This window comes from Agelaius tricolor, unplaced genomic scaffold, assembly GCF_023055355.1.
Source record: "Agelaius tricolor isolate 1412-34295 unplaced genomic scaffold, bAgeTri1.0.p SCAF_11, whole genome shotgun sequence".
Classification (NCBI taxonomy): domain Eukaryota; kingdom Metazoa; phylum Chordata; class Aves; order Passeriformes; family Icteridae; genus Agelaius; species Agelaius tricolor.
The window spans coordinates 5,548,877-5,566,637 of NW_027269271.1; the positions used below are offsets into that span (position 1 = coordinate 5,548,877).

Genomic DNA, 17,761 nt, shown 5'->3' on the forward strand with positions numbered 1-17,761 from the left:
TTCCAACTACATCTCCTTCAAATTTGAAGTAATTTTGAAAATACATATCTTCCTGGGGAAAAAAGCCCAAATGCTCAAAAATTTTCATTTGGAAAGAATATTTCTTTCACGTACCAGTAGTTTCTTGTAACTCTATAACTTGTTTTTGAGGAACAGATCCCATTTTCTGAAAATTGTGAAAAGAAAAAAGAAAGGTAAAATAATAATTTTGGTGAAAAATTTCATAGGAATCATTTTCAGATTTTAAAATTTTGACTCTGGAGTGGTATCAATGACTATTTTTTTCAAAAGAAGTATTGTTCTGCTAGTCTAGGTAGTTTAAAAAGAAACCTGAGTTTTCAACTTTAAAATTACATCAATTTTTCAATGCCTTCAATTTCTGTGCCCTCATGGACCTTTAATTTGGCTGAGATTTCTGAAGTCAGTGGCAATGCTTCAGTGTAAGACATTTATAGGATTTAGCTATATGGGAACACTCATGAAGTTCCCATTCTTTGCTCTTTTGTGAAATGGCTGCATTGAGTTGATGCTCAGCCCAAAAAAGCAAGTTTGAGTCCACTCTCAAAGAGCCTGGACTGTGACAAATGAAAAGAGCTTCTCATAATAGCGTCAGGTATGAAATAGAAAAGGTGAGGATTAAACAAAAAAGCTTTCAGACTATATCCCAATTAAAAAAAAAAAAAAAAAAGTTTATGCACCTCCCAGTGCCACAGAAAATTTTCAAAATGAAAAAAACTGTTTGAGGCAAAACAGGAAAAAGCCTCCCAGTGATGTACTTGCCCTAAGAGCTGTGGAATTCTCCCCTGACCTGTGGGCACATTCCAGGATTGGCACAGGCACAGCAGGCAGGGAAAGAGTTGGGAATTGGTTGCTCTGAGGAAGGAGCTTTTACTCTGCTCTGTCCTCCTCCTACCCCACTACAGCTGACACTCTACCCCTGGGAGGCAATTAATATTGCTATTAGAAGTATTTCCAGGCTAATTATTTTCCTAGACAAATGTCAAGATTATTGCCATACTCAACACAAAGCTTTTTTTTTTTTTATCCTGAATTACATCTAGCAGTTTGCTAAAATGGCACTTTGGGGTTTGGGGGAAAGATTTTCAAAGGCACAAATGAGTTGTGACTGTTACTCTAAATGCCTCTTTTTTATTCCTTTTCTTTTTTTAAAATGCTTTTGAAAAATAACATTGTCTCTGCATACAATCAATTAGTTTTCACTCTGAGTTCAGTTAAATTAATCTGAACATCCACAGATGTATTATTAGACATGTTGTTCAAAATATCAATTTTTCATTAAGCAAGCAACAGACATATGAAATATTAAAAAAATGAGATGCTTTTAATTATAAGAAAGTTAATCCTTCATTAAGGTTCTACTGATTTCTATTTCTTAATGAATAACAATTTTATGCTTTGTCAAGGAAAGGAAAGTTGACCTTACTACTTCCATAATGGCAAGCTCCTGAAGACATTCCTATTTCCATTTTCTCCCTTCTGTGCTTCAGAAAATCGTGTGGGTGATCTTTAAAGCTGAGAGCAGCCCCAAGGCAGTGCACAGCAATCTAACCAGCCTGGTGTGGATCCAGCAGAAACATGGGCTTGTTGTTCAGGACAGTGCCCTGATCCCCACACACAGGACCTTGAATGTCATCTTAAGGGAAGACACTGATAATGAAGTAATAAATAAATTAATAGATGGAGCTGATCCATCCATTTTAGCAGAATCTAGTCACTAGATGCATGAAAGAACCAAAATTATGCTTCAGTTGTTTTTTCTTTCAGTCCACAGTTAATGGCTGGGTCTCTTGCTTTGTGTCCTCTTTGGGCTTTCCTCTGTCCCAGGTAAAAGCCATGGTAAAGCAAAACTAACTCAAGCAAACAATCCTCACAGGTCTAGGATGACCTAAGACATGCCTGTAATTGCTGGATTTTTATGATGCCATGGTTTAAAAGTCACAGTAACTCACTGCTCCCTTTTGGACCCAGCTGCTCCTACAGGAAATCCAGGGATGTGTTTGGTGTTACAAACCATCACAGCCAGCCTGATCTCTCATGACTCACTGGCATGGCAGATGGTTTGTTTTCCTTCAGGAATCCATGGGAATTCTTGGGGAGGGATAGAAGTGTATGTATGGCTTCATGGGAAACCATTCCAGTGTGGCCAGCAGGGCACGGAACACAGGGATCTTTCACTGGAAAACTCAGCATAGAATGGGAAATGGCCTAAATTCACATGGGCCTTTCCTCTTGGTATCCTACAGGGAATGTGGGGTAATCCAGTCCCTGCTGTGTGAGCCTGACCCAGCTGTAAAGAAGGAATAACCACGTTTCTCCAGCTGCCATCACAGCTGTGAAGCAAATGAACATCTTCTCCATGTCCTGCATCTCCTGCAGAGCTGAGCTTCTCCTGCTGTTGGTAACCTGATTTGAAAGTTATTGACAACCTTGCTTCTCACAACCTTTATGTTTGGATTAGTTAAACCCCTTTGGGTTGGCCACAAGAAGGTTGTAGCTCTGACCCAAGCCTACTAAAATATTTCTGAGATGTAGTCTAGAGAGTGGACTAAAATCACTGTTGAGTTTTTAAGAGTACTAAAGCTTAGGTTAACAGAATTTTCTTATCCCTATCTCCAGAATCAAGACCTACATCAGTACCAATTACAGCCAGTATTTTCTTGAAACTCCTCTGGAACTGCAATTTGTCATCCTTCAGCAATTTTATCTTCTGGCTCACGTGCAGAAGCAGCTTCTACAAGTTGGGAAAGTAAAGCTGTTGGCTTGGGAAGGTGCAACATGAGACACATCTGAATAGAACATGAGAAAAACAGCTCAGTCTGTGCACTTGGAAATGATTGATAATTGTTTGGTTTAGCTGTAGTGGGATCCTGAAAAACAGACTTTTCAGAAGTCTACTCTTAATCTAATGATACTGCTATGATGAATGTACCCTCAGTACATTTCTGTGGAGAAAGAATAATCCTCAGTTGTGGGTAGAACTGCCCTGTTTTCCTCTAATTGAGTAAGACAAACAATCCCATGAGCTATGATGTCAACAGAGCTCTTTGTAATAAAAAAAAGGTTTGGAGTGCTTAGAATCAAAAAAGTAGGACACTGTTAATTTAATTGCTGGGAGATAAGTTTGATCAAAGCTGAGGAATGTAGACTGCATCCTCAAATATAAGTAGCTTCATTTAGAAAATGGACTTAATAACAAGCACATTCATTCATTGTTGGAGACTTGTGATTATTAATATTTGATCTAAAGAATGCCTTATATTTAAGGCTCTTCCATTATTTACATTTATTATCCAGTTCTCTCCTGCCATTTCTTTCTGGCTTCATTATTGCTAAGAAATATGTAACCAAGATAATCACATTATCTCCCATCAGTGCTGCAATCTGCTTAACTGGAAAAGCCAAACACAATATTGCAGTGCTGCTGCTGACAGGAGATTTAGCTAGAGCTGATTGTCCTCAGAGCAACTCACTCTCCTGACTTCCAAAGAAAGTCTGCTAAAACCTGAGAGGTTTGCTCTGCTCCAGAGGGCTGGAATGGAACTTGTGTTCCCAGCCCCAAAGAGTCAGGGGTAGCATGAGGAAGCTAAAGTGCATTTCTGATGGATGAATCCGTGTCTGGTGGTGATGGAATCATGGAATTCTGTTTGGAGGAGACCTCTGAGATCATCAAGACCAGCTGGCCATGTGGCACCACCACCAGGATCACCACCAGACCATGTCCCCAAGTATCACATCCACATCTTCTGGACATTTCCAGGGACGGGGGCTCCACCACCGCTGCCCTCAGCAGCCTGTGCCATGAAAGATTTTGTCCTGATGGGCAACCTAAACCTCCTCTGGAGCAACCAGAGGTCATTTTCTCCTGTCCCTTGTTCCCTGGGAGCAGAGCCTGGCCTGGCTCCAATATCCTGTCAGGGACTTGTGGAATGCACCCCAGAACCATCTGCACACAAGGTCACACAAGGGGATGACCCTGAAAATGGCCAGTCCCTCTTACCGTGCATCATATTGTGCTCATGGTTTATTCTGGTTTGTGGTTTTGGGATTTTTTAACGTTCATTTTTATTTTGAGTTATTTTTATTGTGCAAAGAAGCATCACAACTTAGGAGCCCCATCCGGTGGGGTTTAAAAGTTCAGCATTTTTAAAGCAGTAAGTATATTTGGAAATGTTTGATGTCCTGCTTGGATATTTCAGCCTCATTCAAATCCTACCTAACATAATTATTGGAGAAAATATTTCTATAAGGGTGGCATTTCACAGCAACTTTATTGCCTTATGACTTGGGGTCGAAAGGTAATTATTTTCCTTTCTTTTTAATTATTTTAATTATTTTAATTATTTTAAATTTATTATTTTCCTTTTCTTTTTTAAAGGTACTTATGTTTTGGATACTGCCTGGAGCAATCAGAAAAATCTCACACTACAGGCAGAAAAATTCAGTCTAATATGAAACAGCTCCTTTTCTTTTCCCCTAAGAATGTGCACACTGAGTAGGATACTCGAGTTGTGCTGAACAAACTTCCTGACCTTAAAGAGAAGACTGCCTGTACCTCAGGGCCACCACAGCAATGAGAGGTGACATTTGGTTTGATGGGCTTCAGAAATTCCTCTGCTCAATTTGTGCTGCAGAGCCCTGGAGCCATTTTTCCCCTCAGCTCTGCAATATTTCATCTTTGTGGCAGCTTCTGAAGAACACCAAGTGGGGAAGGTGGGTTCAGAAGAGGTTTGGCAAAGACAAATCCATCTGTTGTAGATTTTGGAACACTCTTGGCTTTTGCAGTAATGTCCTTTTTATTGTATTTTGCAGGAGGAAGAGGAGGCCCCAAAATTCCAGTCATCTAATGAGAGAACAAAGCAATCCATTACACCTTCAAAAAACATTTTTTGAGGAATGTTATCTATATAGCCAAATCCATTCAACTCAAGTTTTAGTGGTGTTTATGAGTGTTTTAAATAACTGTAGCCAAATGAGCAGGTTTAAATTGGGATTTAGTTTATAACTAAAAGTTCCAGTCAACATCAAGCCCCGAGGAGGGTTCTCTCATGTCTCCACTTATGTTACTCAGGAGGTGAATTCCACAAGCCAGAGAAAGAAACAGTCTCCTCTGAGAAACAAACATCCACCCAGGAGGAAATAAAACTGCAGAAATCCTGCCTGTTTCTTACTCATGAGATTTAAATATCATTTTTGTGTTGTCACAGATTAATGACAGAAAAGTTTAAATATTGCTGTTAACCTGCCCTAGATCAATGCTGCAGATTGTCTCCAAGGAGGCACTCAGAGCTTTGTAAGAAATTAAAAAGACAAAAGAACAAATTTGACTTTTCCCTCATGTGTACCTGAAAAGATAGAATCATTTTTTTTAAAAAACCCTAATGACAAGAAAAGCTAAAACCAAAAACCAAACAACAACAACAAAAAAAAACCCAACAAAAAACCCCAAAACAACAACAACAGCAACAAAAAAAAAAAAACAACCAAAAAAACCCCAAAAAAACCCAAACCACCAAAAAACCCCTGAATTTTTTGTAGTTGTCTTTATTCTTAGAACTTAGAAGTTCTGAAGACTTTCTGAAGCTTATCCTGTTGTTGGAATGTTTATGGAGAGCACAGGATTCCTTCTAACAGTCATCCCATTTTCATGTGGCATTAGTAAAAGCTGCATGACTATGAAACATTCAAAAATGAAAACATTTGGGTTTTTTTGTGGGATGCATAGTCACCTACACAATATGATGACATTCACTTTGGTTTCATCAGATGTTCAAGGAAAAAAAAACCTCACAAAATTCTTTGAACTCTTATTTTTGTGGTGCTGTCATACTTTTTTCCCACACAGAGTGCTATTGCTCAATGGAGAGGAAAAAAAGGACATAAAAAGTCTGTCTTGGCTGTTGTCAGGGAGTCATCCCACCCTAACTGCAAAAATCTGACACTAAAATAGCTTTAATAATTTGTGAAAATCCTATGTGTAAGGATTTGGCCTCGTTTCTGACTCATGGAAGCATTTCCCTTATTGCAGGAAATTATTCCCTCATTATAGGAAATTCCCTTATTACAGGAAATTATTGCTGTGCAATAGTCATGCATTATGTTCCTGTTTTAGTCACAGTCCTTAAATCACCCTGGGCTTCTTCAGTTCTCCTCTTGTGTCCTTTTCCTTGTCCACCCATAATCTCAGCACTGTTTTCATTGACAGTTCTGAATAAATGATTTGTCTCTGATAAAACTACAAAGGATAAGAATAAGACAAGTGGAAATTTTGGGGAGCAACACAGCCCCCAGATATTTTCTTCCCTCCAATTAAAGGTCTGTACTGGGCTTACGTGACAACGTTGACTGTTACATTTTTTGGTTGTTTCTCTCTATGCTATTCTGTTATTAATTAGCAATAAATTAAATTATTATTCTCCAGTTTGAACTGTTTTGCCTGTATGGTAATTGATGAATGATCTCCCTGCCTTTATCTAGACTGCCAAGTTTTTCTGTTTTATTTTCTCCCTCATCTTGCTGAGAAGGAAGAGTAGACAGAGGTGTGGAGAACACCTGGTAAATCCACCTCAGGTTATATTAACAAGTCAACTTTTATTGCTTAAAAAATTGCAAACCAAAAACCTTCAGCAGCTAAAATAAGAGTCCATTTAGTTGAAAAGGTACAAGGCTCTTTGTGTTTAGTATCCTACAATGCAGAATATAACTCCTAAATTCCAAAATCAAAATATTGGCATATTTAAAACCGTAATCAAGATTACTAAACCTGAGCAAATAAACAAACTAAACTACTGGAATTGTAATATCTGTGAAGGAATTGATACCTTTGGCCATAAAGGTAGCACAGGCTTTATACACCCATTATTTTAGTTATTGATGAAATAATTTCTGGAGATAAATCAAAATTACAATCCATTTCTAAGTAATATCCTTTATTCCCAAAAATCTATAAAATGCTAGGGGTGTTATGTGAAAAGAAAGGTAAACTTCAAGAGAAATGTCCAGTGGAAATTGAATATATTTTGGTGTAAAATAATTCCTTTAGATTGGTGCTTGCAAAGTGAATGTGATGTTATGAGTGGCACGACTGAAAAGGAAAGATTTTTGAGGTGTGTAATTCATGTAATTTTGCACATTTCTCCCCTGAAATGTGAATTCCAAGTCTGGGGCAACATGGAATATCTCAGGGGGAGTTGTCCAGGAGTTCCTCAGTTCCTTATAACAAGCACAGCTTTGGTTTCCTGCTTGGAACAGATTCCTGGGCTAAACTGTCTCTTTTGATTTTTGTTTTTTAAATTTAAATTATTTTAAACAGCCTGCACCTCATTGGCTTTATTGCTGTCCATCCTCTCAGGGAAATAGGGAGTGAAATAGGGAGTTTTTCAAAGCAGAAGGAACACAACATTTTAAAAAGATGGGTGAGAATGCCAGCCCGTTTCTTTTCTTGATAAGCCAAGCTTTTCCAGGTTATTTCCAAGCTGGGGGAGCTATTTGTCACAAATTAGGGATGTTGATCTCTGGGATTGCTCTGAAGACCTCTGTTCCTAAAATTTTGTGCAGGGGCAGAACTTGGGACTCAATGATTCTCATGAATATCAACTCTGGATATCCTGTGACCTCCAACACAACGTCAAAAATCATCTGCAAGCCCCTGAACTGGAGAAATAATTTATTTTCACTGGAGATATTTTTTCTCAAAGGGTTTTAAGTTCCTTGAGCCCTCCTGGCTGTCAATAAGGAGATAAATAATGAGTCAGAGCAGAACCAGAGCTCACACCCAGCTCTGCCCTCCTGTCAAACCCTGACTGCTGCTGGGTAAATTGCAGGAAAATAGAGTCCAGTGCCTGCTTTTAGGAGTTCCTAAACAGAGTCATTTGGGTATTTTTATATATATTTATATACACACTTTAAGGAAAACCAATATCTTCACATTATCCTTTCAACCTTACTTAATTTCTCACAATATCTTGGAAGAACGTGTTATCTGCTTTGTTACTTAGGACTCAGCTTAAAAATAGTCCCATTTACATAGATTTTTTCCAGACTCTTTTTCATATATTTAAAACTTTTTTTTTTCTATACAGACCATATATTTTAAAAGCAAAAAAAATCCCCAACAAAAGCGAACTCCACTGCAGGGAGATTTTGTGTCAGGAAGTGAAATAACCTCAGTGAGAGTAGAGTTCCCTAAATTTCAATGTGTAAGTGTAACATTATGCTGCATAAGTAGACTGGAATAGATAAACATAAATTCTAAAGCTGGCTGCACCAGCCTTGAAAAGCTGTAATTAAGGTAAAGAAAGTCCAGGGAATGATCTCTAAGGAAATAAAAATAATGAATGAAAGAAGAAACCATTTCTCTGCAGTACATTATTCCACAATAATTAACATTTTTTATCGCTGCATATATATATCTCCAATTAGCTATCTGAAAACTGAGGTCTGAGTTAATTGATTCTGTTATACTTGTGTAAATCTCAGATAATTCCATGTGCTTCAGCAAAGCTGCTCTGGTGAAGCTGATGGCAGGATCTGGTCAGCCATATGGGCTGCTTTGATCATCCTAAACTGCTCATTTAGGAATGCACAGGAACTAATACAGATTAATACCAGTATTTAGCTGCAAAATAAGAAAAATCAAATATTTCCTGCCTTTCTGCATGTAAAAATATCATCTAAGTACTATTATATATTATAATATAATAAATATAATAAATATAATATAATAAATATAATATAATAAATATAATATAATATAATAAATATAATAAATACAATATAATGTAATATAATATAATGTAATATAATATAATGTAATATATGATATGATATAATATAATGTAATATAATGTAATGTAATATAATATAATATAATATAACATAACATAACATAACATAACATAACATAACATAACATAATATAATATAATGTTATATTATATTGGAACATAATAATGAAGTGAAAGGATAAATTTGATTTGGAAGTTTGTCCTTAAACCAGCACAGTTTTCTACCAAATCTGAACTTTTCTTTTGTTTTACATAAGGTTTTGCAATTCCAATGTATGTTCTAGCTAGCAAAGACTGAGAGGAATACAGAAGATGATGGCATAACATAGGAATTCTACATCTGTAAAATATTTTTATATTTTAATATATTTTAGAAATGTTATATATTTTACATATTTATGTATATTTATGCATATTATATATCTATATTTATATATTTTATTTGTATATATACACACACACATACATATTGGCAGTGGTATTACCAGAAAAATATTATTATTACCAGGAAATGTTGCTGAATATGCATTCTTAACTTCCTTGTCATCAGCTGATTCCAAATATTAAATTCATTGAAATTCAGTATTTTGCTCTATTTCTCCTGAGAATGTACATTTTTTTATGATTTGGAAGGGAATGCTGCTTTGATATGATTTTTCTCACCTTTCAGAATCTTTACACACATTTTTGTGTGTAGCATAGAACTGTTAATTTGGAAAAATCTGCTGCTATTTGTGTTTTTCTTCTTAGGTTCTGGACTACTTTGGGAGAGCTTGACAATGTGTAATTTTCAAAGCAGCTAAGCCATGTTCCTCTGTGATAAAATACCTTTTGAAGAATATGTTGAAGGCTTTACCCCTTCAAATATTCTTCTATCTAATTAGCTTGAAAAAGAAAACAAATGTGAAAACATTAAAAAATAAAATCCATAAAATTTCAGTGCACCCCAATTCCTCTGCTGCCTTTCCCTTTGGCAGAAATATATCTCAGGTTCCCACAATGAGCCAGAGTGTTTGAAGCAGTTGGGCTCAAAGGGGCTTAAACTCGAGCCTAACAATTCTAGAGGCAGCTTGAGCTTCTTAAAGAGCTCAGATAAAATTAAAGAGCAGAAGAATTTCAACATTCTGGTGACAACAAGTGGGCTGGAAGGGTGAGGGGTTCAGCTTCCCTTGATTATGGATTTGGGACTGAGATGAGAGCTGAGGGACAGGAGAGGAGCAAACTCTGGAAATAGAAACTGGAATCTTGTTTTTCATGTTTTCCTTCCCACTTTTCTTTCTTGTGTTACTTCTATGGGGCTTTCCTGTGAAAACCCCACCTTTTGGAACCTAACCAGCAGCAGAATTGATTTAGGATTAATTTAAAACACTGGGATTTTACCATAAATGTAATTTTGAAGCCAGATTTAGTAATAATCATGTGTAATTATAAAGCTGTTCTTCAACATCTTGTTAGACACGTGCTTCTTCATGAAATGCATTCTTGCTAAGACTGAGCCAGTTGCCACAAGGCCTTTCTAATTGAGTATTATTTCCATTTTAAAGTGAAAAACACAGTTGCTCGTGTTTATTTCAGGCAAAGATATTACAGATGTCAAAAAATACAGAGCTGTCAGGCTAAAAATCTGAATGAGATTTTTGTTTCTAATGACAGCTTGCATATGGTATTAAAACAGATTAAAAAAAAAAATCTGCTGAAGGTTGTTTGGTAAAGAAACTGAACAACAACAACAAATAAAAACTTGAAGCTAATGGTTTTTCCTTCCTATGGATAGCTGGAATGCTACAGAGTATTCCAGCTGGCAGGAAGCCACACATTTATGGACTCTTGATGTAATTTGGTTCTGCCCATAAATAAGAGGGGTTGATTTGTTACTTTAAAACTGCTCAAGCAACAGAAAGCTCCAAAAATCAAACCCTGCCTTGCTTGTGCTCCTGACATTCTTCCTGCAGTAAGCAGGAGAGGCCATTTGATGGGCTGATTTCTTTGGAGCCAATACCTGCCTTGGATATTGATTTTCTTACCCAGGAGTGGGCTTGCAGAAGGTGGGAACTCTGTAGTGTGGAGCTCCTAAAGGTGGAGGCACACAATGCACACAGCATCATTTGAATTCTTAATTCCTAATGGAAAACAACCTCAAAGACTGGTTCTGGTTCTGGTAAGAGCTCTAAAAATGGCTCTAAAGCCATTAAAGCCATTAAATATGTGAAAAAGAGTCTGGAAAAAATCTATGTAAATGGGACTATTTTTAAGCTGAGTCCTAAGTAACAAAGCAGATAACATGTTCTTCCAAGATATTGTGAGAAATTAAGTAAGGTTGAAAGGATAATGTGAAGATATTGGTTTTCCTTAAAATGTGTATATAAATATATATAAAAATACCCAAGATTAAGCTGTCAGAGGTCAGAGCTGTCAGGGAGCTCTCACCTGTGAGCCCAGCAGACACCAAACCTTTCCACAATTACTTGCAGCTGGAAGTGAATGGGTGTTAAAGAGCACAGAGGTCACTTCTCCAAGAGGTCAAAGGAGAGGTCCAGCATTAACCAAGGAGGTCAACATGTTTTTCTTCTATTTTCTAACTGTTCAAAAACTGTTTTATTTAGCAGTTTTAACTTGTGATATCCAAACCTTTCCAGTTCTTCAACTCAGGCATTTAGGGGCAAGCCCAGGTACAAAGATGCCTCAGACCAGAACTCTCATGTGGCTTAGATAAAATGCCCAATACATTCATGCCACACCAAAACATAATATTTTTCTATTCTGTATTAGAAGAAGGTAAAAAAAAGGGGTTATCTGGCTTCCTCTGAAGGAGCCAGCAGATTTTCACTGTTTTCCTCCATGAAGAAATGATATTTTGACTGCCACAGTGCATTAAGGATTTCCAGTCCTGTTAATTTGTGACCAGGTGCTTCAGGTAAATCTGGGATTCCCAACATGCTCCTCAATTAATTACATGTTTGCTGAACATACAGCTGGTATCTTTGTTCCCTTTGTAACACTTTGTTGTACTTGGTCTTTCAATGAGAAAACTCCATGAATTATCTACAATTTTGATTTAGCCTGTAGGAAAAAAAAAATAAAGGCCTACAAAACACCAAGGGAAAAACTCAAACAAAAACCACCCTCAGAACTCCCAAGCAAACAAATGAAAAAAGAGCCCCACCAAACTGCACCTCTCCTTATTCCACAGTAATTCAAATATTGATCTGTCAAAGTACAGAATGTATTTGCTGAATGACAAATACATTCATAAAATGCAGAGATGCACAATTTCTAGGCCAACACTATATATATATATATTTTTAATATGTACTAAATCAGCATTTTTTCCAGCAACAATCAGAAATGAACTGAGCATCCTACCTAAGTCAGGTGCTGTTTGTGATCTTTAGTGAAGAAGAAATGTTTAGTGGATATGAGATCCTCCCTAATCCAAGGTGATATCTGAGATCTCAGCCCTTGGAGGTTTTGTTAACTCCTGAGGCCCAGGACTGAGCAGGTTGGACCCTCCTGGGGTCACTGCAAACCCTATTTATTCTAGAACTATGTAATTATATTTTAGAAATTAGAACACTACTTGTGAGGAATTCTAGGGTTTTTTCCAAGTTGTTACAACTGGTATTAATGGTCTTTGATAAAGTCAGCCAACTCTACTGATATCAGTGATAGAAAGCATGAACTGATTTTCACCAGCTTTGTTTATAATAAAAAAATATCTTTTCACAGAGATTTAGAGATTTTTAGAGATTTTCACAGAGATTTTAGAGAGTTTTATTTATGCATTTTATTTATACACTTTATGTGACAATAGTCACCATGGCAGTCAGAAGGATGCAACGTGCCAACCTCCCTCCATAGGTTTACAGAAATGCCTAAAAACCTCTTTCCTGTAGGTTTTTTTCCAGCTCACAAAAAATGCCTGATTCCTTTACAGTGCAGAGAACAATTTACTACCAATGAGAGAAATACCAGATCACCATTATTCCCTCCTGTCAGTTAGAGGAGCTGTGTTATGTCATGTTCAGCTATAAACCCTAAATGTACCTTTTTTCCTCCAGCTCCCAGTTTACTTGGAGCCACAGCACTGCTGCTGTGAAGGCAAGAACAAGAGACCATTTCATACCAGCTTATTTCATTTATTTTGTTATTCCCCTCATTGGGTTATGCAAAAATGAAGAGCAAATATTACTGAATGTGTGAACCGTAAAGAAGAAATTGCACCCACCCTACCCACTTGAAATAACACCTTGATCTTTATCATAACTGCAATTTTTATGATTGCTAGAAAGCAGCATGTCAGGAATAGCTCCTGCAATATTCCAGAGCTATCCTGAGTGTGAGGAAGCTCACTTCACACATATTGTGCATGTCACCCAAATTTTTGAATAATACATGTTTCTCTCTGGTTATACATATGTCCAAATACCGTCCTGTGAAAGCTTCTCTTAGTTCTTAATTCATTTTTTCTTGCTGCATTTATTCATCTTTCTAGTCTGCTTGGTGAGTGTGGTGGTGTTTGAGGGTCCCCAGGATGAGGGAAGAGATGAGAATCCTGACTCCATGTTTCAGAAGGCTGATTTATTATTTTATGATATAGATTATATTAAAAGAAAATGATACATTAAAACTGTACTAAAGAAAGAGAAAGGAGACATCAGAAGGCAAGCAAAGAAAGGAATGAATAATAAAATGTGACTGACCAGAGAGTCCTGACTGGACTGGAGCTGTTAATTAAAAACAACCACATGAGACCAACCAAAGATGCACCTCTTGGTAGAGCATCTCCAGACCACATTCCTCAGCCATCAGATAATCATTGCTTCCATTTCATTGCTGAGGCCTCTCAGCTTTTCAGGAGAAAAAATCCTGGCAAAAGGATTTTTCATAAAACACGTCTGTGACAGGTGAGCATCCAACCCCGTGTTCACCCACAGCTTTGTCCTCATTTCCACATCCCCCAAACCTTTCCTCTCAATGGGAATGTAACATCCTGTTTGAGTTGCACAGGGCCATTCCTGCAGGAATTATTTGTCACTGATAATAAAAAATGGGATGGAAAAATGGCCTCCTAAACACACACCTTGCTAAATTCATGGCCATGACATCAAGATGTCCTTTTTCTCTTGTGATTTTCAAAGACATTGTTGCTTAAAGCATCCACAGCTGCTCTAAAATGAAGGTCTGAAACCATTGCCAGTCACCTGTAGTAGCACTTCATGAACATTGAAAACATCAGAAAAGACTCAATTCCATTTAATTTTTTTCCCCATAACTCTTTTCCCACATTCTATATTTTGAGACAAGTAAATTAAAATAATATAAAAGAGAAAAGCCAGACTTTTGATTTTCTGTGGTTTGATGGAGAAGAACTTATGAGACAGTGAAAACAGGCAGTGGCAGGAAGTCTTTTCCACCTTCATTGATTAGGCACTTTATTTTTTTCTTAATTTGAGATGAGAGGAAGGGAAGGAGCTCAGCTGACCTGTGAAATGAGGGTAAATTTCCTATTGCTCTGTGAAAACTGATTATTAAAAACCAGCATGCAAATTGGTTAATGACAGAGCCCCCTCAAAACTGCCATTTCCACCTGAAAAACTCAATCATCAGAAATAATTCATTTAAACTGTTCTGTCAAAACATTTCAACTATTCCACCCATGTCTTCAATCTAGCAATGTTTTCATTTTACAGATGTGATTGTTTAGTGGTCAGTTAGTCTGAGTGGAAGCTTAAAGGAAGAGTTTTCTCTGTATTTCCAGCACAGGAAGGATGTGGAGCTGTTGGAGAGTCCAGAGGAGGCACCAGGATGATCAGAGGGGTGGAGCAGCTCTGCTGGGAGATTTGGGATTGTTCAGCCTCGAGAGGAAAAGCTTTGGGGTGACCCAATAGGGGTCTTCAAGTGCCTGAAGGAACCTACAGAAAACATGGAGAGAGATTGTTTACAAGGGATGGAGGGACAGGATAAGGGGGAATTACTTCAAACTGACAGAGGGCAGGGTCAGATGGGATAATGGGAAGGAATTGTTCCCTGTGAGGGTGGGCAGGCCCTGGCTGAGCAGCTGTGGCTGCCCCTGGATCCCTGGCAGTGCTCCAGGCCAGGCTGGATGGGGCTTGGAGCAAATCTGGGATAGTGGAAGGTGTCCCTGCCCATGGCAGGAGGTGAAACAAGAAGAGCTTTGAGGTCCCTTCCAACCCAAGCCATTCCATGGTTCCATGGCTGGTGCCCTCTTCCTTCACCCCACCAATGGAGAATCAAGCTGTTTTCTAGAAGATAGCTTATTTCAGTTTCATTGCTTGCAAAGCAGCTTTAAAAGTGGCTTCTTGCAGGACCTCTCTGTGTGTGAATGGTTGCACTGAGTGACCTTAATTTGGACACAGAGGCAGGGGAAAAAATAATTTAACAATTGATAATTCTCTCAGAGAAACTGTGACAAGAGCACATCCTTTGGTGTCTTGCCATTTAATTTGATCATCCTACATGAAGTTTTATGTACAGAAAATAAAGAGAGAGGTCCAGATGCCTTTTCTAGGATACAGGAACCATTGGCTGAGTTTTTCTCTTTGTTGTCCTCCAAGAGAAAATCTCTGTAGGTTTGCATTCAATGGTTATATTTGAGAACTGCCCAAATCTGTGTGAATTACCCTTGCAAAAGGGTGCATTCCTCATTCCTAAGTGATTTTCAAGAAAGTACACAACTGACAGTGAATTTTACTGAATTCATCATTTCACTCAAACTTCTGTAGTAGCTACACAAGGTTAAATCAAACTGAAATACAACACACAAGGCATTAATATTGAGGAAACGTCCTGCATTTCTTTTATTCCATAATATAACCTTCCAAAAGCCAGTTTATGTGATAGTAATCTTTCTGATATATCTCAAAGAAAATAAGAAATAAAAGCTTGAAAGCTGACAGGGAATTTTTACTGTTTTTAAAACTCTGCTCTGTTTTAAGCCTGTAGTCCTCTTAAAATTGATGGCTCAATATTCTTTCATCTTAAAACATCCTTAATTACAGTCAGAAAAAATGGAGATTGAGTGTGTTCTGCATAAGCAGTGCAAATAGAGGACAAATTTGGGAGTATGTTTACACCACAATTACATTTATGTTATTCTGAGTGAATCATTCCAATTTATCTTTAATTGTTCTGCAGTGAAATATGAGGGTATGTAGAAGTTTTGTGCTCTCAGTTTGGATAGTTTACTTTTTATCATATCAGCTATCAATTCATCCTGAAGCTGCTGAGGGGAAACAGGAAGGATGACTAAACCAAAGGGAAAATTTAATTTAGAAAGTGTTTCACCATTAATTCAACTACTACTACTACTACTAATAGTAGTAGTAGTAGTAGTAATATTAATAAAGGATGAAAAAGGTACAGTAACTTCTAGCCTGTGGTTTGAGTTAAATTTTTGACATGGTTTTGGAAAGCAAAACCTATAAGGTATTGGAATTTTTCAGTAACCACTGAAAAAATTGAGATTCTGGAAGAGAAAAGGGCTCTGGATAAACCTGTGTATTTTGTGGCAGCAGCTTTGTTATTGTCCATGGCAGAGGTTCAGTCTTCCATACCCTTGGTCTGATTCTCCATTTGATGCAGTATTATGAGGCAAAAAATGAAGAGAATATAGTGATAGTCGAGCATTTTCAGAGCTAAGAAACTGTTTCTCTTGCTCCATGGAAAGGAATATAATTTCTAAAATTGAGGCAATGTTCAAAGAAAATCTAATAAATCCCAATGACTTTGTGAGCGTGAAGGTTTTTGTCATGGTAGAACACATAGAGAGCTGATGAGATCTTTTTTGGACAGACACATAATTAAGTTTTCAGCTCCTCTTTAGCCATGCCAAGTAAATTCATAAACCAGAACTACACATTCTGCTCTCTGCATATGCTGCATATGCTGCAGGATGACTGCTGGGGCAATGGATTGGGGATGAGAAGGTCTGAAAGGCAAAATTACAGCTGAAGAGCTCTCATAGCTCAGTGTTTTCCAGGATAAAAGATGGAATTTTGTATATCACTGATAAACTAACCCTCTCACCATTTTGGAGGTCTGAGGCTCCATATGGTCTTACAGACTTGCAAATCTTGTTATAATGACAAAACTGAATGTTCTCTGTCCTGTTCCTCAGACCACCATCACATATGGGCTGGTTCAGAGGAGAAGCCATGAATTATTTATCTGGCAGATTTTTTAAACTGCCATGTGTTTTTGAAGCTGTTGGAAAGTCTGAAATGGCATAAGTGGCTTCACAGGAGATGGATTGGGAGGAAGAATGTAAGCAAAGCTGCCCAAATTGTGTGATGAATGTAATTTGTTGCTAGATACTGATTTATTGTATAATTTTCACCAGGAATGGCAGGAAATCAAGAGGGAAACTGGTAAGTGTGAATCATCATCTCGTCAAGAAAAGCAAATTCAAAGCCTCTCCTGCAATCCCAGTGTATTGATAAAAGTGTGGAATACAGAACTGAAATCCTATTAGAGTATCTGGGTGGACTTACTGCAAAAAATCCCTAAAACAAACAAAACCAAAACATAACAATAAACCCAAGAACAGATTTAGCAAAATCTTCTGTCTTGCTCTCCAGAGGAGTAACCCCATAAGGAGCAGCACAATTAAGACTCACAGTGAAACCTGAAATTCAGGAAGTGTTCACTGGCTCCCAGATTTGATACAGGGTGATGACATCTTGCAGGATCAGATTCCAGTAGCTCCAGGCAGTGCAGTCAAGGCCAGAAATTAATATTTCATTGCTGGTGAAGACAATAAAAGACACTGAGATACAAAGGGCCCTGAATCCAAAACGTTCATTAGTGTGTTTTAAATTTCACTTGACATCTGGTTGAGGTAGCTGAAATAGTGAAAAGCCACTTGTTCTTCCAGGTTTGGCTTCTGAGCAACCACAGAATCACAGGATTATTAAACACTTCCAGCAAGCCATTGCAAA

The 17,761-nt window shown here is 37.6% G+C and overlaps 1 long non-coding RNA gene across 1 annotated transcript; it reads right to left on the minus strand.

Annotated features, from left to right (window-relative positions):
• Nucleotides 1-14,235: 14,235 nt before the first annotated feature.
• On the minus strand, nt 14,236-17,522 carry LOC139594019 (uncharacterized). Its single transcript, XR_011680487.1, has 2 exons — nt 17,441-17,522; nt 14,236-14,716 (listed from the first exon to the last, which is right to left on the minus strand). It is a non-coding gene; the product is annotated as an uncharacterized lncRNA (long non-coding RNA).
• Nucleotides 17,523-17,761: the final 239 nt, after the last annotated feature.